General features: G+C 38.8%; 1 pseudogene across 1 annotated transcript; it reads left to right on the forward strand.

The window, feature by feature from the left end:
- The first annotated feature begins 4,283 nt into the window (after nt 1-4,283).
- LOC308337548 (nucleoplasmin-3-like) lies at nt 4,284-4,814 on the forward strand (annotated as a pseudogene). The gene has a single exon. The product of its transcript is annotated as a nucleoplasmin-3-like (transcript).
- The last annotated feature ends 10,643 nt before the right edge of the window (nt 4,815-15,457 follow it).

Raw genomic sequence — 15,457 nt, forward strand, 5'->3', positions numbered from 1 at the left:
GGGTCATCTTTTTATTATTGAATTATAATAATTCTTTATATATTCTGGGTGCAAGTCCCTCATTAGATATATGATTTGCAAATATTTTCTCCAATTCAGTGAATTATCTTTTCACTTTTTTGCTTGTGTTCTTTGAAGCACAAAAGTTTTTCCTTTTGAAGACATCTAATTAATCCGTTGTTGTTGCTGTTCTCATGCTTTTGGTATCATATCTAAGAAATCTTTGCTGAACCCAATTTCATGAAGAGTTACTCCTATATTTCATCTAAGTGTTCTATAGTTTTAGTTCTTATATTTAAGTTAATGATACATTTTGAATTAATTTTTTGTATATGGAGTGAGGGAGTAGTCTAATATCTTTTTTATTTTTCACGTGAATATCCAGTTGTTTTGGCACCATTTGTTAAAGACTGTTCTTTCCCTATGGAATTAACTTGGTACCTTTCTTGAAAAGCAATTGACCATAAATGTGAGGCTTTATTTATGGACTCCAACTCTATGCCATTGATCTCTGTGTCTGTCTTCATGCCAATATTACACTTTTGATTACTGTATCTTTGTGGTAAGCTTTGAAATCAGAAAGAATGATGCCTTCAACTTGGTTCTTTTTTTAATATTGATTAGACTATTATGGGGACCTTGAATTTCCAAATGAATTTTAGGATTAACTTACAAATTTCTGTAAAGAAACCACTTTGGATTTTCATGGGGATTGCATTAAATCTATAGATCAACTTGGGGAGTATCTCCATATAATGATATTTAGCTTTTTGAATTATGAACACAGGATGATTTTCCATTTATTTACATTTTCTTTCCTTCCTTTCAACAGTATTTTATAGCTTAAAGAGTGTAAACTTTACACTTTTTTGTTAAATTTATTCCTAAGTATTTAATTATTTGTTATATTCTTTTGGTTCATTGTTAATATATGAAAATATAATTAATTTATGTATAAATTGTTCCTGGCAGCCTTACTGAACCTCTTTATTCTAATAGTTTTTTGTGTATATATTCCTTAGGATTTTATATATACAAGATTGGTTCATGTAAAAATCAAAATGGTTTTACTTCCTCCTTTCTAATCCAGATGCCTTTTATTTCTTTTTTTCTTATCTAATTGCTGTGACTAGACCCTCAAGTACAAAGTTGAAAGGAAGTAGGAAGAGTGGATACCATTGTTTTGTTTCTGATCTTAAGGAGAAAGCATTCAGTATTAATTAAGTATGATGTCACCTGCGAATTTTTAAGGATGCCCTTTATGAGAAAGAGGAAGTTCCCTTCTACTTTTAGTTTGTTGAGACTTGTTATTATGAAGAGGTGTATTTTATCCAATACTTTTTCTGCATTTATTGAAATGATCATGTGGTTTTGTCCATTATTCGATCAGTATGTTATATTACATTGATTGATGTTAAAGCAACCTTGTGCTTCTGGGACAAGCCCCACTTCATCATGGTATCTAATCCTTTTTATATGTTGCTGGGTCCAGTTTGCTGGTATTTTGTTAAGGATTTTTGTGTCTATATTCATAAGGGATAGTGACCTGTTTGTTTTATTGTCATATCCTTGGTTTTGGTATCAGGTTAATATTAGCCTGATAAAATAAGTTGGATAATGTTCCCTTCCCTTCTACTTTTTGGAAGAGTTTGTGAAGAAATAGTATTAATTCTTCTTTAAATGTTTGGTAGAATACAATAGTAAGTTTATCTGGGAACGGGTTTTTCTTTGTGTAAAATTTTAAAACTACTAATTCAATCTCTTTACTTGTGACACCTCTACTCAAATTTTTCAATTTCTTCTTGAATCAGTGTTGATAATTTGTGTCTTTCTAGGAATTTTTCCATTTCATCGATGCTGTCTAATGTGTTGGCATACAGATGTTCATAATATTTGTTCATAATTTTTTTTATTTCTGGATAGTTGGAAGTAGCATTCTCTCTTTCATACCTGGTTTAGTAATTTGAGTCTTCTCTCTTTTTCCCTTGCTCAGTCTGGTTAAAAGCTTGTCCATTTTGTTGATCTCTTTTAACAACCAATTTTTGGTCTTGTTCATTTTCTTTATTGGTTTTGTATTTTCTATTCCATTAATGTTGTCTCTAATCTTTATTATTTCCTTGCTTCTGCTTTCTTCCGGTTTAATTTGCCTTTTTTTTTTCTAGTTCCTTGAGGTGGAAGGTTAAGTTACTGATCTGAGATCTTTTTATATAGGTATTCAGAGCTATAAATTTCTCTTTAATCAGTCCTTCACTGCATCCTCTAAGTTTTGGTATATTGTGTCTTCACTTTCTTTCATCTCAAAGTATTTTCTGATTTCCTTTGTGATTTCTTCTTTGATCCATTTGTTATTTAAAAGTGTGTTACTTCATTTCCAAACATTTGAGTTTCACAAATTATTTTTGTTCTTGGTTTCTAATTTAATTTCTTTGTGGTGAGAACATACTTTTTAGACTTCGATCCTTTTAAGTTTATTGAGTCTTTATATGACCATGCATATGGTCTATCTTGGAGAGTGTTCTGTGTGCACTTCAAAAGAATGGGCATCTACTGTCATTGCATGGAGTGATCTAAAGATGCTTTTTCTAGCTGGCTTATAGTGTTGTTCATATCTTCCATGTTGTTGATCTTCTATTTTTTCTAGCCATTATTTGTGGGATAGCAAGACTTCAGTGAGTAAAAGAAACAATAATAACAGAAACACACATATATGGCAAAAGCTGTATGTGTACGGCAAAAGCTAACCATTCTCCCATCATTACATACTGCAAACAGTACATGCTGAAAATAACAACAATGGTGAATAAGATAGTTGGGATTACTGAGGTCAACTTTCCCATTTCCTGCAGCCCCTAGTTAATGCCTCACTAGAACATATATTGATAGTCATGTTCCTTGAGGCCCCTCACATAATTGCTTTCTTGAGTTGTTTTGTCTTTGCATCCATATACTGTGCATCCTATGAAAATAAGATTAAGAGTCCACCCGGACTTGGGGCTCCATTTCTGCACCTGCCCTTCTCAGCAGTCCCTGGTGGTACAGCCCCTTCAGGCCTCTCTTTGTTCCAAGTTATTGGACTCAGAGTAATAATTCATCTCTCAGCAAATACACTACCACCACAATTATTAAACATGGGTTGGTGAAGTCTCCAACTACTATCATTCATGGTGTACATATTTTTATTTTAATTCTATAACTATTTCCTGCTTAGCCCTCCACCCATTTGCTACACTTGAAAACCATATTTAAACCTTATTACACCACCAGAGTTCATCCATCTCTGCTCCTTTTGTCCACATATATACCAGAGAGAGACATAAAACTTTGGGGATGGAGAGGAGTAAACGTGGGGAGTCCCAGAGCTTGGTGGTATAAAGGATCAGCATAGTACGCTAGTGGCAGACTTAAAAGATCAAGTCAGGTTAAATATGATGGAAGTCGGAATTCGAACTAGGAAACTGCGAAGTTCAGGGCTGTAAGTTGTATATTAGAAATCACAGATGAGTATGATCTCATGGTTAATTGATTTTTGACATGAGTGCCAAGACAATTTAATGAGAGACAGAATAGTCTTTTCAACAAATGGTGCTGAGTTAACTAGACATCCACATGCAAAAAAAAAAAAAAAAAAAAAGACAGACCTATTCAAAAGGGATTATAGGCCTAAATGTAAGAGCAAAAACTATAAAACTCTTGGAAGAAAACAAAGGAGTAAAACCTTGAGGGGCACCTGGGTGACTCAGTGGGTTAAAGCCTCTGCTTTCGGCTCAGGTCATGATCCCAGGGTCCTGGGATCGAGCCCCACATCGGGTTCTCTGCTCAGTGGGGAGCCTGCTTCCTCCTCTCTCTCTGTCTACCTCTCTGCCTACTTGTGATCTCTGTCTGTCAAGTAAATAAATAAAATCTCTGGAGGGGAAAAAAAACCTTGAGTAAGGCAAAGTCTTCTTAGATATCACACCAAAAGCATAAGCATTAAAGAAAAAATAATTAGACTTCATCAAAATTAAAAACTTTCATGCTTCAACAGATGCTATTAAGAAAACGAAAATACAAGTCACATAAGGGGAAAAAATATTTGCAAATAATATATCTGATAGGGACTTGTGCCCAGAGTAAATAAAGAACACTTATAATTTAACACACAAAACCAATTAAATGAATTAAAACAGATGCAAAGGATTGAATAGACATTTCTCCAAGGAAGATATACAAATGGCCAACAAGCACATGCTTACCATCATTAGTCATCAGGGAACTATAAATCGAAACCACAGTGAGACTGTAGCATGGCCACCGGCACAGCTGCTGCCTTAGCATTCTTGAATCAGGAGAGCTGGTGGAGGGTGGTCTGCGAGTCCCTGCTCTAGTCATTGTGGATAGTTTTTCCTTCAGCTGCAAGGTGTCCAGCCACACCCATTCTTTCACCTTCAAGGTAGAGAAAGAGGGTGATGCAGAACACTTGCTGGCTTTGACCATGCTCTGCCTCACCGAGGGGGCCAAAGAGGAGCATAATGTGATGCAAAGAATGATAGAAGTCGTGGCCAAGAACCATGACCACCAGTAGATTGATAGTCCCTGTGGCCAACCTCAAGTTGTCCTGCTAACTCATGCTCAATTTGGATGATTTACAACTCCAGCCACCTGTAATCCTGCGTCTGTAGTCAGGTTCTGGCCCTGGGCAAATCAGAGGCTAGCACGAGATTGTTGCTATAAGCAATGACATTTCTGGGGAAGAAGAGAGTGAAGAACAGAGTGAAGAGGAGGAAGCTGAGCTGTGTCCCATCCTGCCTGCCAAGAGCCAGTGGTGTAGGCCCTAGCCTTCTTGGAGTGGGAGGAACTCTGAATTTCTATCCTGACCCTCTTTTCCCCACTTGCTTATGAAATCAGAGGTCAGCATCTGAAGCTCAGGACTACACATTTTTAATACTTCTACATTTTTGGATAAAGTTTGAATGAAGTGATGTGAAGACTTTTTGGGGAAAAAAAAACAACACACAGTGAGATACTACTTCACACTCACTAGGATTGCTATAATAAAAAAAGATGGACAAGAATAAGTGTTGAGGGCACCTGGGTGGCTCAGAAGGTTAAGCCTCTGCCTTTGGCTCAGGTCATAATCTCGGGGTCCTGGGATCGAGCCCCACATCAGAATTTCTGCTCGGTAGGGAGTCTGCTTCCTCACCCCCACCCCCCTGCCTGCCTCTCTGCCTACTTGTGATCTCTCTCTCTCTGTCAAATAAATAAATAAAATCTTTAAAAAGAAAATGAAAGGTTTAAAAAAAAGAATAAGTGTTGACAAGGTTGTGGAGAAATTAGAACTTTTATACACTAATAGAGGGAATATAAAATGGCACAGGCACTTGGGAAAATAGTTCAGATGTTCTTTAAATAATTAAATATGTAGTTATCAGATGACCCAGAGATTCTACTCTGAGGTATAGCCTCAAGAGAAGAGAAAGCATATGTCCTCACAAAAACTTGTACATGTGTGTTCATAGCAGCATTATTCATAGTCCAAAATGGAAAAAACCTGAATAACCATAAACTGAAGAATGAATAAAGAAAATGTGGCCTAAAAGTACAATGTAATTTTATTTGGCCATAGAAAAGAATAAAATATTGATGCATGCTACAACAAGAATGAATCTTGAAAACGTTATGCTAGGTGAAAGAAGCCAGATGCAAAATGGCACACATCGTATGATTTCATACAATCATAAAAAACACTGAATTTTAGGGGCGACTGGGTGGCTCAGTTGTTAAGCATCTGCCTTTGGCTCAGGTTGTGATCCCAGGGTCCTGGGATCGAGCCCCACATTGGGGCTCCCTGCTCAGCAGGAAGCCTGCTTCTCCCTCTCCCACTCCCCCTGCTTGTGTTCCCTCTCTCGCTGTCTCTCTCTCTGTCAAATAAATAAATAGAATCTTTTTTTAAAAAACACTGAATTTCATACCTTAAAATATTGAACTTTATGGTTTATGAATTGTATCTCAATAAAGCTAGTATTTTTTTAATTTAATTTTTTTAAGTGTTCCAAGATTCATTGTTTATGCACCACACCCAGTATTTTTTAAAATGTGAATAAGATATTTTCCCAGCTCTTAAGAAAGTCACACTTCAGCATGGGTAAAATTGCCATTGCTAGTTGTTTAGAACTGAGCCTCTGTCTGGACTTCCCACCTGAGAGGTCAATGCCCTTGGGATAAACTCCTGTTACCTACCTGGAAGATGATTCTCCTGTACGTCAGGTGAATGCCATACCCCCCTATGCCAACTGTCTGTCCAACTGTGGCATACATGTGATAGACACTCAGAAATTCTTGAACTAACTTGGTTTCTTCCAAATTCTCAGCTTGTCCGTGGGAAACTCAGTCTCATGCTGGATCACTCTGATTCTCAATACTAGTCCTATCTACCTGGATGATTTACTACCTCAGAGATCTTTCTGTTTTCATCAACTGTCCTAATGGATATTGAGTCTTGCTTATTCTATTACAACCGAGGTCCATTTCTGACCACGCTGAGTAGATCTCCTTTCAGCTACCTATCAAGTGGCCTCATATGGCTGGCGAGGCAATGTGGTCTAACCCAAGAATACAGCAGTTAAGAGTCCAAGCCTCCACATTCCCCAATTTAAACAAATAGCAAAGCTCGGTCGCTCCTCTTTCTCTCTCAGCCTTCTCTTTTCAACCTCACACTGTGGAAAGAATGATCTTTAAAAAATGTGAATCGGATCATGCCTCTTCCTTCTTAATTGCTAACACAGATTGAATGCTTAATGTCAAGTACATTTCTAAGCCCTTTATATCTATTGATATGTTATATCTTAACGATAGTAAGTATTATTCTTCTTCTCATTTTACAGATGAGCAAGATGAGGCATGGAAAGGTTAAGTTGCTTACCCTAGAGAATACATTCACTAAGCTGTTGGCATGAGAAATCAACCTAGACAGCATGTCTCCAGAGTCCTTGATCTCAGCATTACACCATCCCCTTCTCAACAGCTCATTCCACTAAAAGTAAAATTCTTACCATGGTTTTCAAGGCCTATATGATCTGGTACCTGCTCTCCTCATCTTCTAGCCCTGCCCAGTACCTGAGCTCACCATAATCCAGTCACATGAGCCTGTTGTTAATGCCTTGTATGTGTCAAGCTCTGCCCCCACCCCAGTACCTTTGTACTTTCAGTAGCCTCTGTGATGTATCTTCTCTCCTTCCCTTCCTTTGCATGTCTGGCTGTTTAAATGTTACCATGTCAGAGATCTTCCCTGATCTTCCTCTCTTAGCAAATACTCCCTCTCCAGCTCTCTGTCCCCAGACCGTTCTTGTATGACAGCAGCCTGCTCATTTTGTTCCAATCATTTTTCTCAATGTGTTTACCCAATTATGAACTGCCTCCCCTGTTGGACTGTGGGATCTTGAAGATGGGAGCTATGTCTGATTGGTTCACTTGGCACCTAGCTCTCTATCTGACATGATGTCAGCACATAAGCAAAATTAGCTTAATGAATGATGAAGAGGGCTTAACCTATACCTTTGTTATGGGACATATCAACTTATACTGCTATTATTCTGGACTTCTTAAAGTAGGGCTCCATTTTTGTTAATCTGTATGCCCTTTGTGGCTAGTATATTCACACTAGAATGCTTTAATATATATTGAATAAAGAGAATGAATCAAGGCATGAGCCATTAATGACCAGGGTTTGCCAAGAAAGGCTTTACAGAAGAAGTACTTAAATGATTTATTTCAGTTGCCAAAAACATTTTTTCAAACATAAAAGATATGCATTTTTAAGGCTCCTTATGAAGCAAACAGTTCTTGCTAAATAACGTATCAATCATTCAAACGTAACTGAGAAAATACCATATGGATACTTTTATTGCGAAAAAAAAAGGCATGGGTTTAAGTTATATAGGAACCTACAGAAAAAGAGAATTTTGCCAAGCATTTAAATAGTGACAAGGTATTAATGTTGGCCTCCAAATCCCCAAAGGGACAGACCATATCTATGCATACCTTCTGAACTGGATCAAGGGCCAGGTGATTTAATCCTCAGCAATGGTAGTTAGTGGAGATCAATTCTTTTTTTAACTCAAATGAATGATGAATGAGACAGATATGGACTAAATCAGCTGTTGTATAAGCTGCTTATTTTACTCATACTTAACCTATAATTCATTATTCTTATAATACAGTGCTTCAGACAAGTTAGTGAAGTCAGAGTGTGGGATTAGAAACACAGCTCTATTACTTACCTGCTGTGTGACTTCAGGCAAAATATTCTCTAAGTTTTGGTTTCCTGGCTTATAAAATTAGGATAACAGTAGTACCTGAATGTGAAATGCTTTCCATAGTGCCTGTCACACAGATATCCTTCACTAAGGGTTAGATATTAATAGTAGTGTTTTGGGTCATGTGGAGGAGGAGGCACCGGTTTGGCTATCAAGATATCTAAATTCTAGTCCCCATTCTTTCACTAACTACTTGTAAGGCTTTGGGCAAACCCCTTGGTGGTTTTCTGTCTCAGTTTCCTCTTTGATAAATAAGGGCATTTACATGACTATTTGTTTCAGATATCTATTGCTACGTAATAAACCATCAAAACTCAGTGTCTGAAAATGACAACTCATTATTTTCATAGCTCTGTGGGTTGGCTGGTAGCAAGTGGAATGTTCTTTTGCTCTATGTCATATAGCTGAGGTCACTCAAGTATCTGCATTCAGCTGGGAGTTTGCTTGCGGCAGTAATATGTAAAGTAGCATCTCACCATCTATGGTCTCTCTCTTCACTACTCGCTTCATTTCATAGTCTAGCCCAAGTATCTTTACAACGATGCTTCCAAGAGGGAGTATTCCAAAAGGACAAATTCCAACATAAAGGGCTTATCAAGCTTCTATGTCATTTTGCTTGCTGAAATTCCATTGGCCAAAGCCAGTCAGATGGCCAGCCCTGAGTTAGTTTGGAAGAAGACTACCCAAGGGCATGAATACTGTGAGGTGTGTTTTACTGGAGACCGTCAATGGAACAGTCTACCCTACCACGATTCCAGATTTTCTTCAGAATCAGGATACACCAACTTAATTATCTTGTGCTTAGTACCTAGATTTCTTTCCATGACCTTTCCATTTTGTCATTTTGCTTCTTAAGACGCTATTGTTTCATTAATATGGCATGCTTATGGAAGCCATCATAGGTCAAATTCCCTTGTCTATTAAAAAAATAATAAGCTGTAGACAAATTTTCCACTTTTACTTTTGTTGGAGTTTTCCGTAACTGTTGACTTGGCCCCTAACCTTCCTGGGTCCAATATATGTCAATATGCTAAATTTTCAGTCACTTGAAATTTTAAGGACTATTCCCCACCCCACAAAAATTTCACTACCTTTCTTTAGGCTTCCCTTAATCCACTGTCTTTCCCTACCTTTTTTCCTTTTGTATCTCTGGGAGAGGCATTTACATAAGGTATGCAGCTCTAGCTGCTCAGTGTCTACACAAGTCTAATCTGGATCTTTTCTGGAACTTTCCCTCGGCATCCTCCTAGGAACAAAACAGAGGCAGCTCTCTTCACTTCACATAATGTTCAAGCCCTGCTCTTGTGTCTCGTGTTTCAGCAAATGCTGATCGTCTGCCTGTTGATACTGAAAAAAGAAGTTCCGAATTTTCTTTCCATCTGGAGCCAACTAGAGGATGTGTAGGTTCAGGAAAACCCCCATCTCCCCAGCCGACAGTCCCATGCGCATTGGCGCAATTGCACCCACTCTGTCCCTTGTCATCTATATGCGTTTTTGAAAGGCAAAGCAACAAACCACTGTTCATTAGAACAAGCTGTTTCACACTATCTTCAGGGACATACCCTATTGCTGATATAAAAACTTGATGCAGGGGTTGGGGTTTTCATCTCAAAATGCCCCATTCTGGTCTCTGGCTGAGTCATTTCAGGTTGATGTGGAAACCTAGCAACTATCTGGTTAATGGGATCAATTGAGGCAGCAGGAGGTCTGGCTGAGGTACAGAGTTTAGCATTCAGCAACAATGAAGAGCTTGGAGAGACTGTGAACTCAAACTGAGGGTTTTAAAGGGGGGTGGGGGTATGGATGAGCCTGGTGTTGGGTATTAAGGAGGGCACTTATTGCATGGAGCACTGGGTGTTATATGTAAACAATGAATCTTGGAACACCACATCAAAAAAACATAAAATAATTTTAAAAAAGAGAAAAAGAGCTTGGAGTCTAGGCTTTCCATAAAGCTAAAAAAATCTTGCTAGAAGGCATTTCAGGAAGCTAAACAATCACTTCCCTGGGATTCCTCTCTTTAGAAATCAACAAAACAAAAACCACACAGATCTTATCTGATAATTGCTATTAACTATGCTGTAATGTTTTCCCAAGGTTATCTAATATGTCATTGATAACACACAGAGTAGAGTTAGGGTGGGTCCTTCAACAGAGCATCGTGTCAGGAAGTTACTAATATGTCAAATAGTTTCAAGAAGGCACACCAAGCTCACTGATACAATTTTTGAAACTATATATTTTATAAAGTAATATGGGTTGATTAATACAAACTGAATACAAACTGCCTTCCTGAAGGCAGACTAGCAATGCAAGCTTGTCATGGCTTTGCTCCTTCTAATTGAGTGTAAATATATCTGAGGTTAATGTGTGTTTTGAGAAGTCAACTCCCAGTAAAAATCAAATGTTCCAAAAATTCTCCAGTTTATGTGAATGATCCAAGAATACTATGCTTCTTATATGTATGTGTTTTTTAAGAAAATCATTTTAAGCAAATGAATTTTAACAGAAGAAACAGTAGAAAGAATAATAAGTTAAATACATTAAAATACAAAATATATTGTTCATTTTGTCTATTTCTAGCAATACTACGTAATGGAAAAATTCTTATCTTAAAAAGACTAAGAGTCTGTGTAGGCATAGAAAAATATCTGAGCAGATCTACAAGAGGATATTTGACTCTGGGTAGAGAAACCAGGGGTGGCAGGGAGATTCAGTTCACATTTTATATGTTCATTTTATGGTAGACTTTATAACATTATCATGTGTTACATTATCATAGAAAATTAGTTGAAAAAGGACAAACTTTAGTTTCTTATTTTCTTTTCTTAATCTTATCCCCAGGTCACAAGTAGAAGTTAATAGGGGTAGAATTCACAGAATTTATAGAACTTTAGAGTTGGAGACTTTTGAGATCATCTGCCCCATTATATCAACTATTTCTTTTTTTTTAAAAGATTTTTTATTTATTTATTTGAGAGAGAGACAGAGAGAGCATGAGAGGTGAGAAGGTCAGAGGGAGAAGCAGGCTCCCCGTGGAGCTGGGAGCCCCATGTGGGACTGGATCCTGGAACTCCAGGATTGTGACCTGAGCTGAAAGCAGTTGATTAACCAACTGAGCCACCCAGGCGCCCTTCAACTATTTCTAAACTAGTGCTAAGTTTACCCAGTTTGCCTAACACTAAACACAACTACATTCCAACAGAGTTAAAGAACGTGGGCAGCCACTGGAATTCACCTTAATGGAATCTGACCTGCAGTTGAAGGTGTATGGTGTAGGTTTCTACTTTACCCTTAGCCTCATGAAGACTCAAGATTATTCTTTCAAGAAATGGGTAAGATGGGCAGAAGAGGTGTTTGTCTATAAGGGTGAGCCTTTAGACACCAGAAGGGTTCCCTCCTAACCACCCCTAATTTCCAAATACATTCCATTATAGATTTACACTCTTTTTTTTTTTTTTGAGAGAGAGAGAGAGCCTGAGCAGAGGAAAGGGACAGAGGGAGAGGGAGAGAGAGAATCTCAAGCAGTCTCCATACTCAGCACAGAGCCCAAAGCAGGGCTCCATCTCACAACCCTAAGATCATGACCTGAGCCAAAATCAAGAGTCAGACCCTTAACCTACTGAGCCACCCAGGTGCCCCCAGACTTAGACTTCTGAATGAAGACATATTTACTAAAATGCTGTGTCCCTGTGAGGGGTAAGCAATAAAACATAACACAAAGAAGAACTGAACCTCCTAATTCTTTCCTGAACATTGGGAAGAAAGCAGGTGAAGGGAGAAGAAGAATTAGGGATACCATAGAGAGGAAAGGACATGCTAAGGAAAACTTGGCCTGAATCATTCTTCTACCTACAGAATCCTGCTGCCGTGTAATAAGCTTTAGAAAGTGGCTTTTGGTGATAACTTGAACTTTTCTAAAACTAAGCAACACCAGCAATTCCTCAAGTTTGAAAATCCCAGTAGCTCCCCTCCTTGTGATCTCACTGCTGTCTCATTACCCTTTTCTGGACAGAGCAAGATCTATCAGTTTGCTCTACACTTGTATGGAGACCTCTGAGCCCAAGGTTTGCTTGGAAACAATGTCATCGATATTGTATAACACAACCTAATGACAAAGTGGAACACTGAACAATTGGAAACCTTCCCTAACTATTCACAGCATACTGATTGAATACACATCTCTCATAGTCTTTTCAGGACTATAGTACAATTATTGTATTTCTTACTTACCTTCTTCACTATGCCATAAAAATCTTTATGGGCAGTGACTGTGTCTTCTATAACATCTCCCAACACCATGACGGACATACAATTGGTACATGATACATTTTTCATGAAGGAAGGAAGGAAATGAAGCCACTTAACTGCATTTTAACTAAACTAAAACTAGAAATTTCTCTCTCTACAGAACACAAATTTCAAAAGAATTATGAATGTATCCCTTGCCCAGCATTGATTCTTATGAGCTCTTCATGGCTGGAGCTTTGGCAGGAGTCTTACAAACAGCATTTGGCAGTAGTCTCCCTTCTTGTCTTCCAGGAAGAGAGAATTCTAAATGATGCTTATTCAAGAATTCCCAGGGTTTTGCACAGGTATATATTAAGATTTGGATTTTGCAGGGAGGAATGTTGGACAATGAGCTGAAAATAAGAGAAGAATGAGAAGGAAAGGAAAGGACCAGTCATGCTGGGTGGGGAAAACCAAAGCAAGAGCTAAGAGAATTGGCAGAATCTCCAGGGCAAGCTTGTGTTAGGCTGGCTATTCCCATTTCAAGTTTCCACATGCCTCTGGAACTCCCTGAAGACTTTTGTGAGGGAAAACCCCACCTACACATTCTGGATGAAATGTTCCTCCTAGCTTCTAGAAATGAGTCCCCTGGTCCTACTATTACTCATTTCCTGGAAAAGCTGTAACTGGTCTATCCTGACCTTCAGAGCCATTCAAATTCAAGAAGAAGTTAGAGAAATCATTCAGAAAATTCAAGAAGAAGTTAGAGAAATCATTCAGAAAAGCCTCAAAAACCAATTGCTCTGTCTTCTGCTTTATCAAAAACTTCATGAACATTTTTACTGGTACTTTCTTTGTCATGTTCTGGGTGAATCAGCATGAAAACAAAGTGACTTCACTGCCAAGTTGAAATTTAATTCTGCAAAGGATGTTATTTCTAGCTTTGAAAAACTGTGCTCAGAACTTGAATCTAAAGTAATAATACACCCTTTCCGGCCTTATATAAAGTAATCCCTATAACCTGAAGCTTGGCATGATCTCTAGTTTTAGTGGTGCTGTTATTACCTATATTTCTTTATTTGTCACAACAATCCCAGTCTTGTTTTCTACCCTGGCATTGGTAACTGTAGCTTACCTTTCAGGAAAAACATATTTATATTACCCTTACCTGTGTATGATTACCTGGCAAGCAGAAAAGCCAGTCTTGAGACTATGCCATCCATAATTCCCTCCTTTCTTATGCCAAGCTCTTGAGATTTTAACATTTTAATTAGGAGAGTTTCTTTTCTCCAATTCTGTAATGTCTTTTCAGGCTGAGTTTGAGTATGGCCTAAGGATTCAAGCTCTAGACTGTAGGTCCCTCCCTGAAAAAACTGCAATCGACCAAAAGAAGCAGATAATTCCCTTCCATACACAAGGCAGTGCCAAGTTGCAGGAATATCTTTGTGGGTTTGTGAGAAAATCTGGCCTCAGTACTTCAGCATCTATAGACAAGCAAGCTTGTGGTTTATCCCAGTCTAGCCCTTCCATCACAGGAGGACACAAGTGCCATGATAGTAATAAAGTCCATGGGTCATAGTGATTCTCAATCATCAACAGTTCCCCCAAAACTCTTACTTCTTGCGACCACTACATTTCATCTTTTACACAATGTATTTGTACTACAGATACCTACAGACCTATCAGTTTCTTCAAAAGAAAGAGAATGAAGAGGTATATAACAAAAAGATGTAACTTCACTTGTAAAATGGAAATTTGAATTTGTGCTTTAGGCACTACAGAAGCAGTGAACCAAGCAACTAATTTACCATCCCATGTAGAATGATCCATAGATTATGAGAGGCTACACTGAGTGGACACTAAAGTTTTCATTCCATTCAAACCCTGCCCAAACTCTTAGGATGATTGAATTCTTGTTAACAGAATATTCTCATTAAGAAGGAAAAAGGGAGGGGCACCTGGGTGGCTCAGTTGCTTGAGCATCTGACTCTTGGGTTTGGCTCAGATCATGATCTCAGAAGCCTGCTTAAGATTCTCCCTCTTCTTCTGTCCCTACCACCCTACTCACTGTGTGCATGTGCTCTCTCTCCCTTTAAAAAATAAATAAATCTTAAAAAAAAAAGGGAAGGAAAAAGGGATTGATGTTATCAAGGCAGGAATATAGGTCAATCTCAACTTTCATACCCTTCACAAGGCAACCAACAAGCAACTATCCATTGACAAGACATCTTTGTGAAAAACCCAGAACCCAGGGGTGAGGCTGAAGCATTGCTTTGTATCACAGAGACTGAGAAGGATAGCATTAGAAGAGAAATAGAAGCAGCTGCGCTCTGACCACATTGCCCCTCCCCCAGACCAGCACAGTGCCACACCAAGAGGGTCTCCTGGGCCTACAGTTTCTCTACTGGATAAAAGGGAGCCAAAGGCAGACATCCAGCTTCCCCAGCTTTATGGAATGCTCCCCAGGAGGTTCAAGTAGGGAAATCTGCAGGGCTTGGCCACTGAGGATCAGACAGAAATGGAGAAGGAAATCAAGGGTTACAGGTATCGGTACTCAGATCTTGGCAAGACCACATTCCTCTTCCCAGCTGTGCTTGAGCAGGGATTCCAGCCAGCAACTCTGCCCATCTACAGAGTTGAGCTGGTGGCCCTGTATGACCACGGAGCCCAGTAGGCAGTTCTGCCTGGTTCAGACCCACAGAGGCAGGAGAGCACACTGGAAGCCCCGCCCAACTGCTTGAGCGTAGCTTCACCTGACCAGAGAATCTGGGCAGCTGCAGAGCCCATCCTACAGCATGGCCAAGCAGGGAATGAAGTTGGCAATCCTGCCAAACAATGAAGTACAGCCTCTGGCTCTGCATAACCAGGAAGCCTTCACAGTGACACTGAACAGCCTCAGAATCCAGCCTACAGTACCACCCAGCCACAGCGATACA

This window comes from Martes martes (assembly GCF_963455335.1).
Source record: "Martes martes genome assembly, chromosome: X".
Taxonomy (NCBI): Eukaryota; Metazoa; Chordata; class Mammalia; order Carnivora; family Mustelidae; genus Martes; species Martes martes.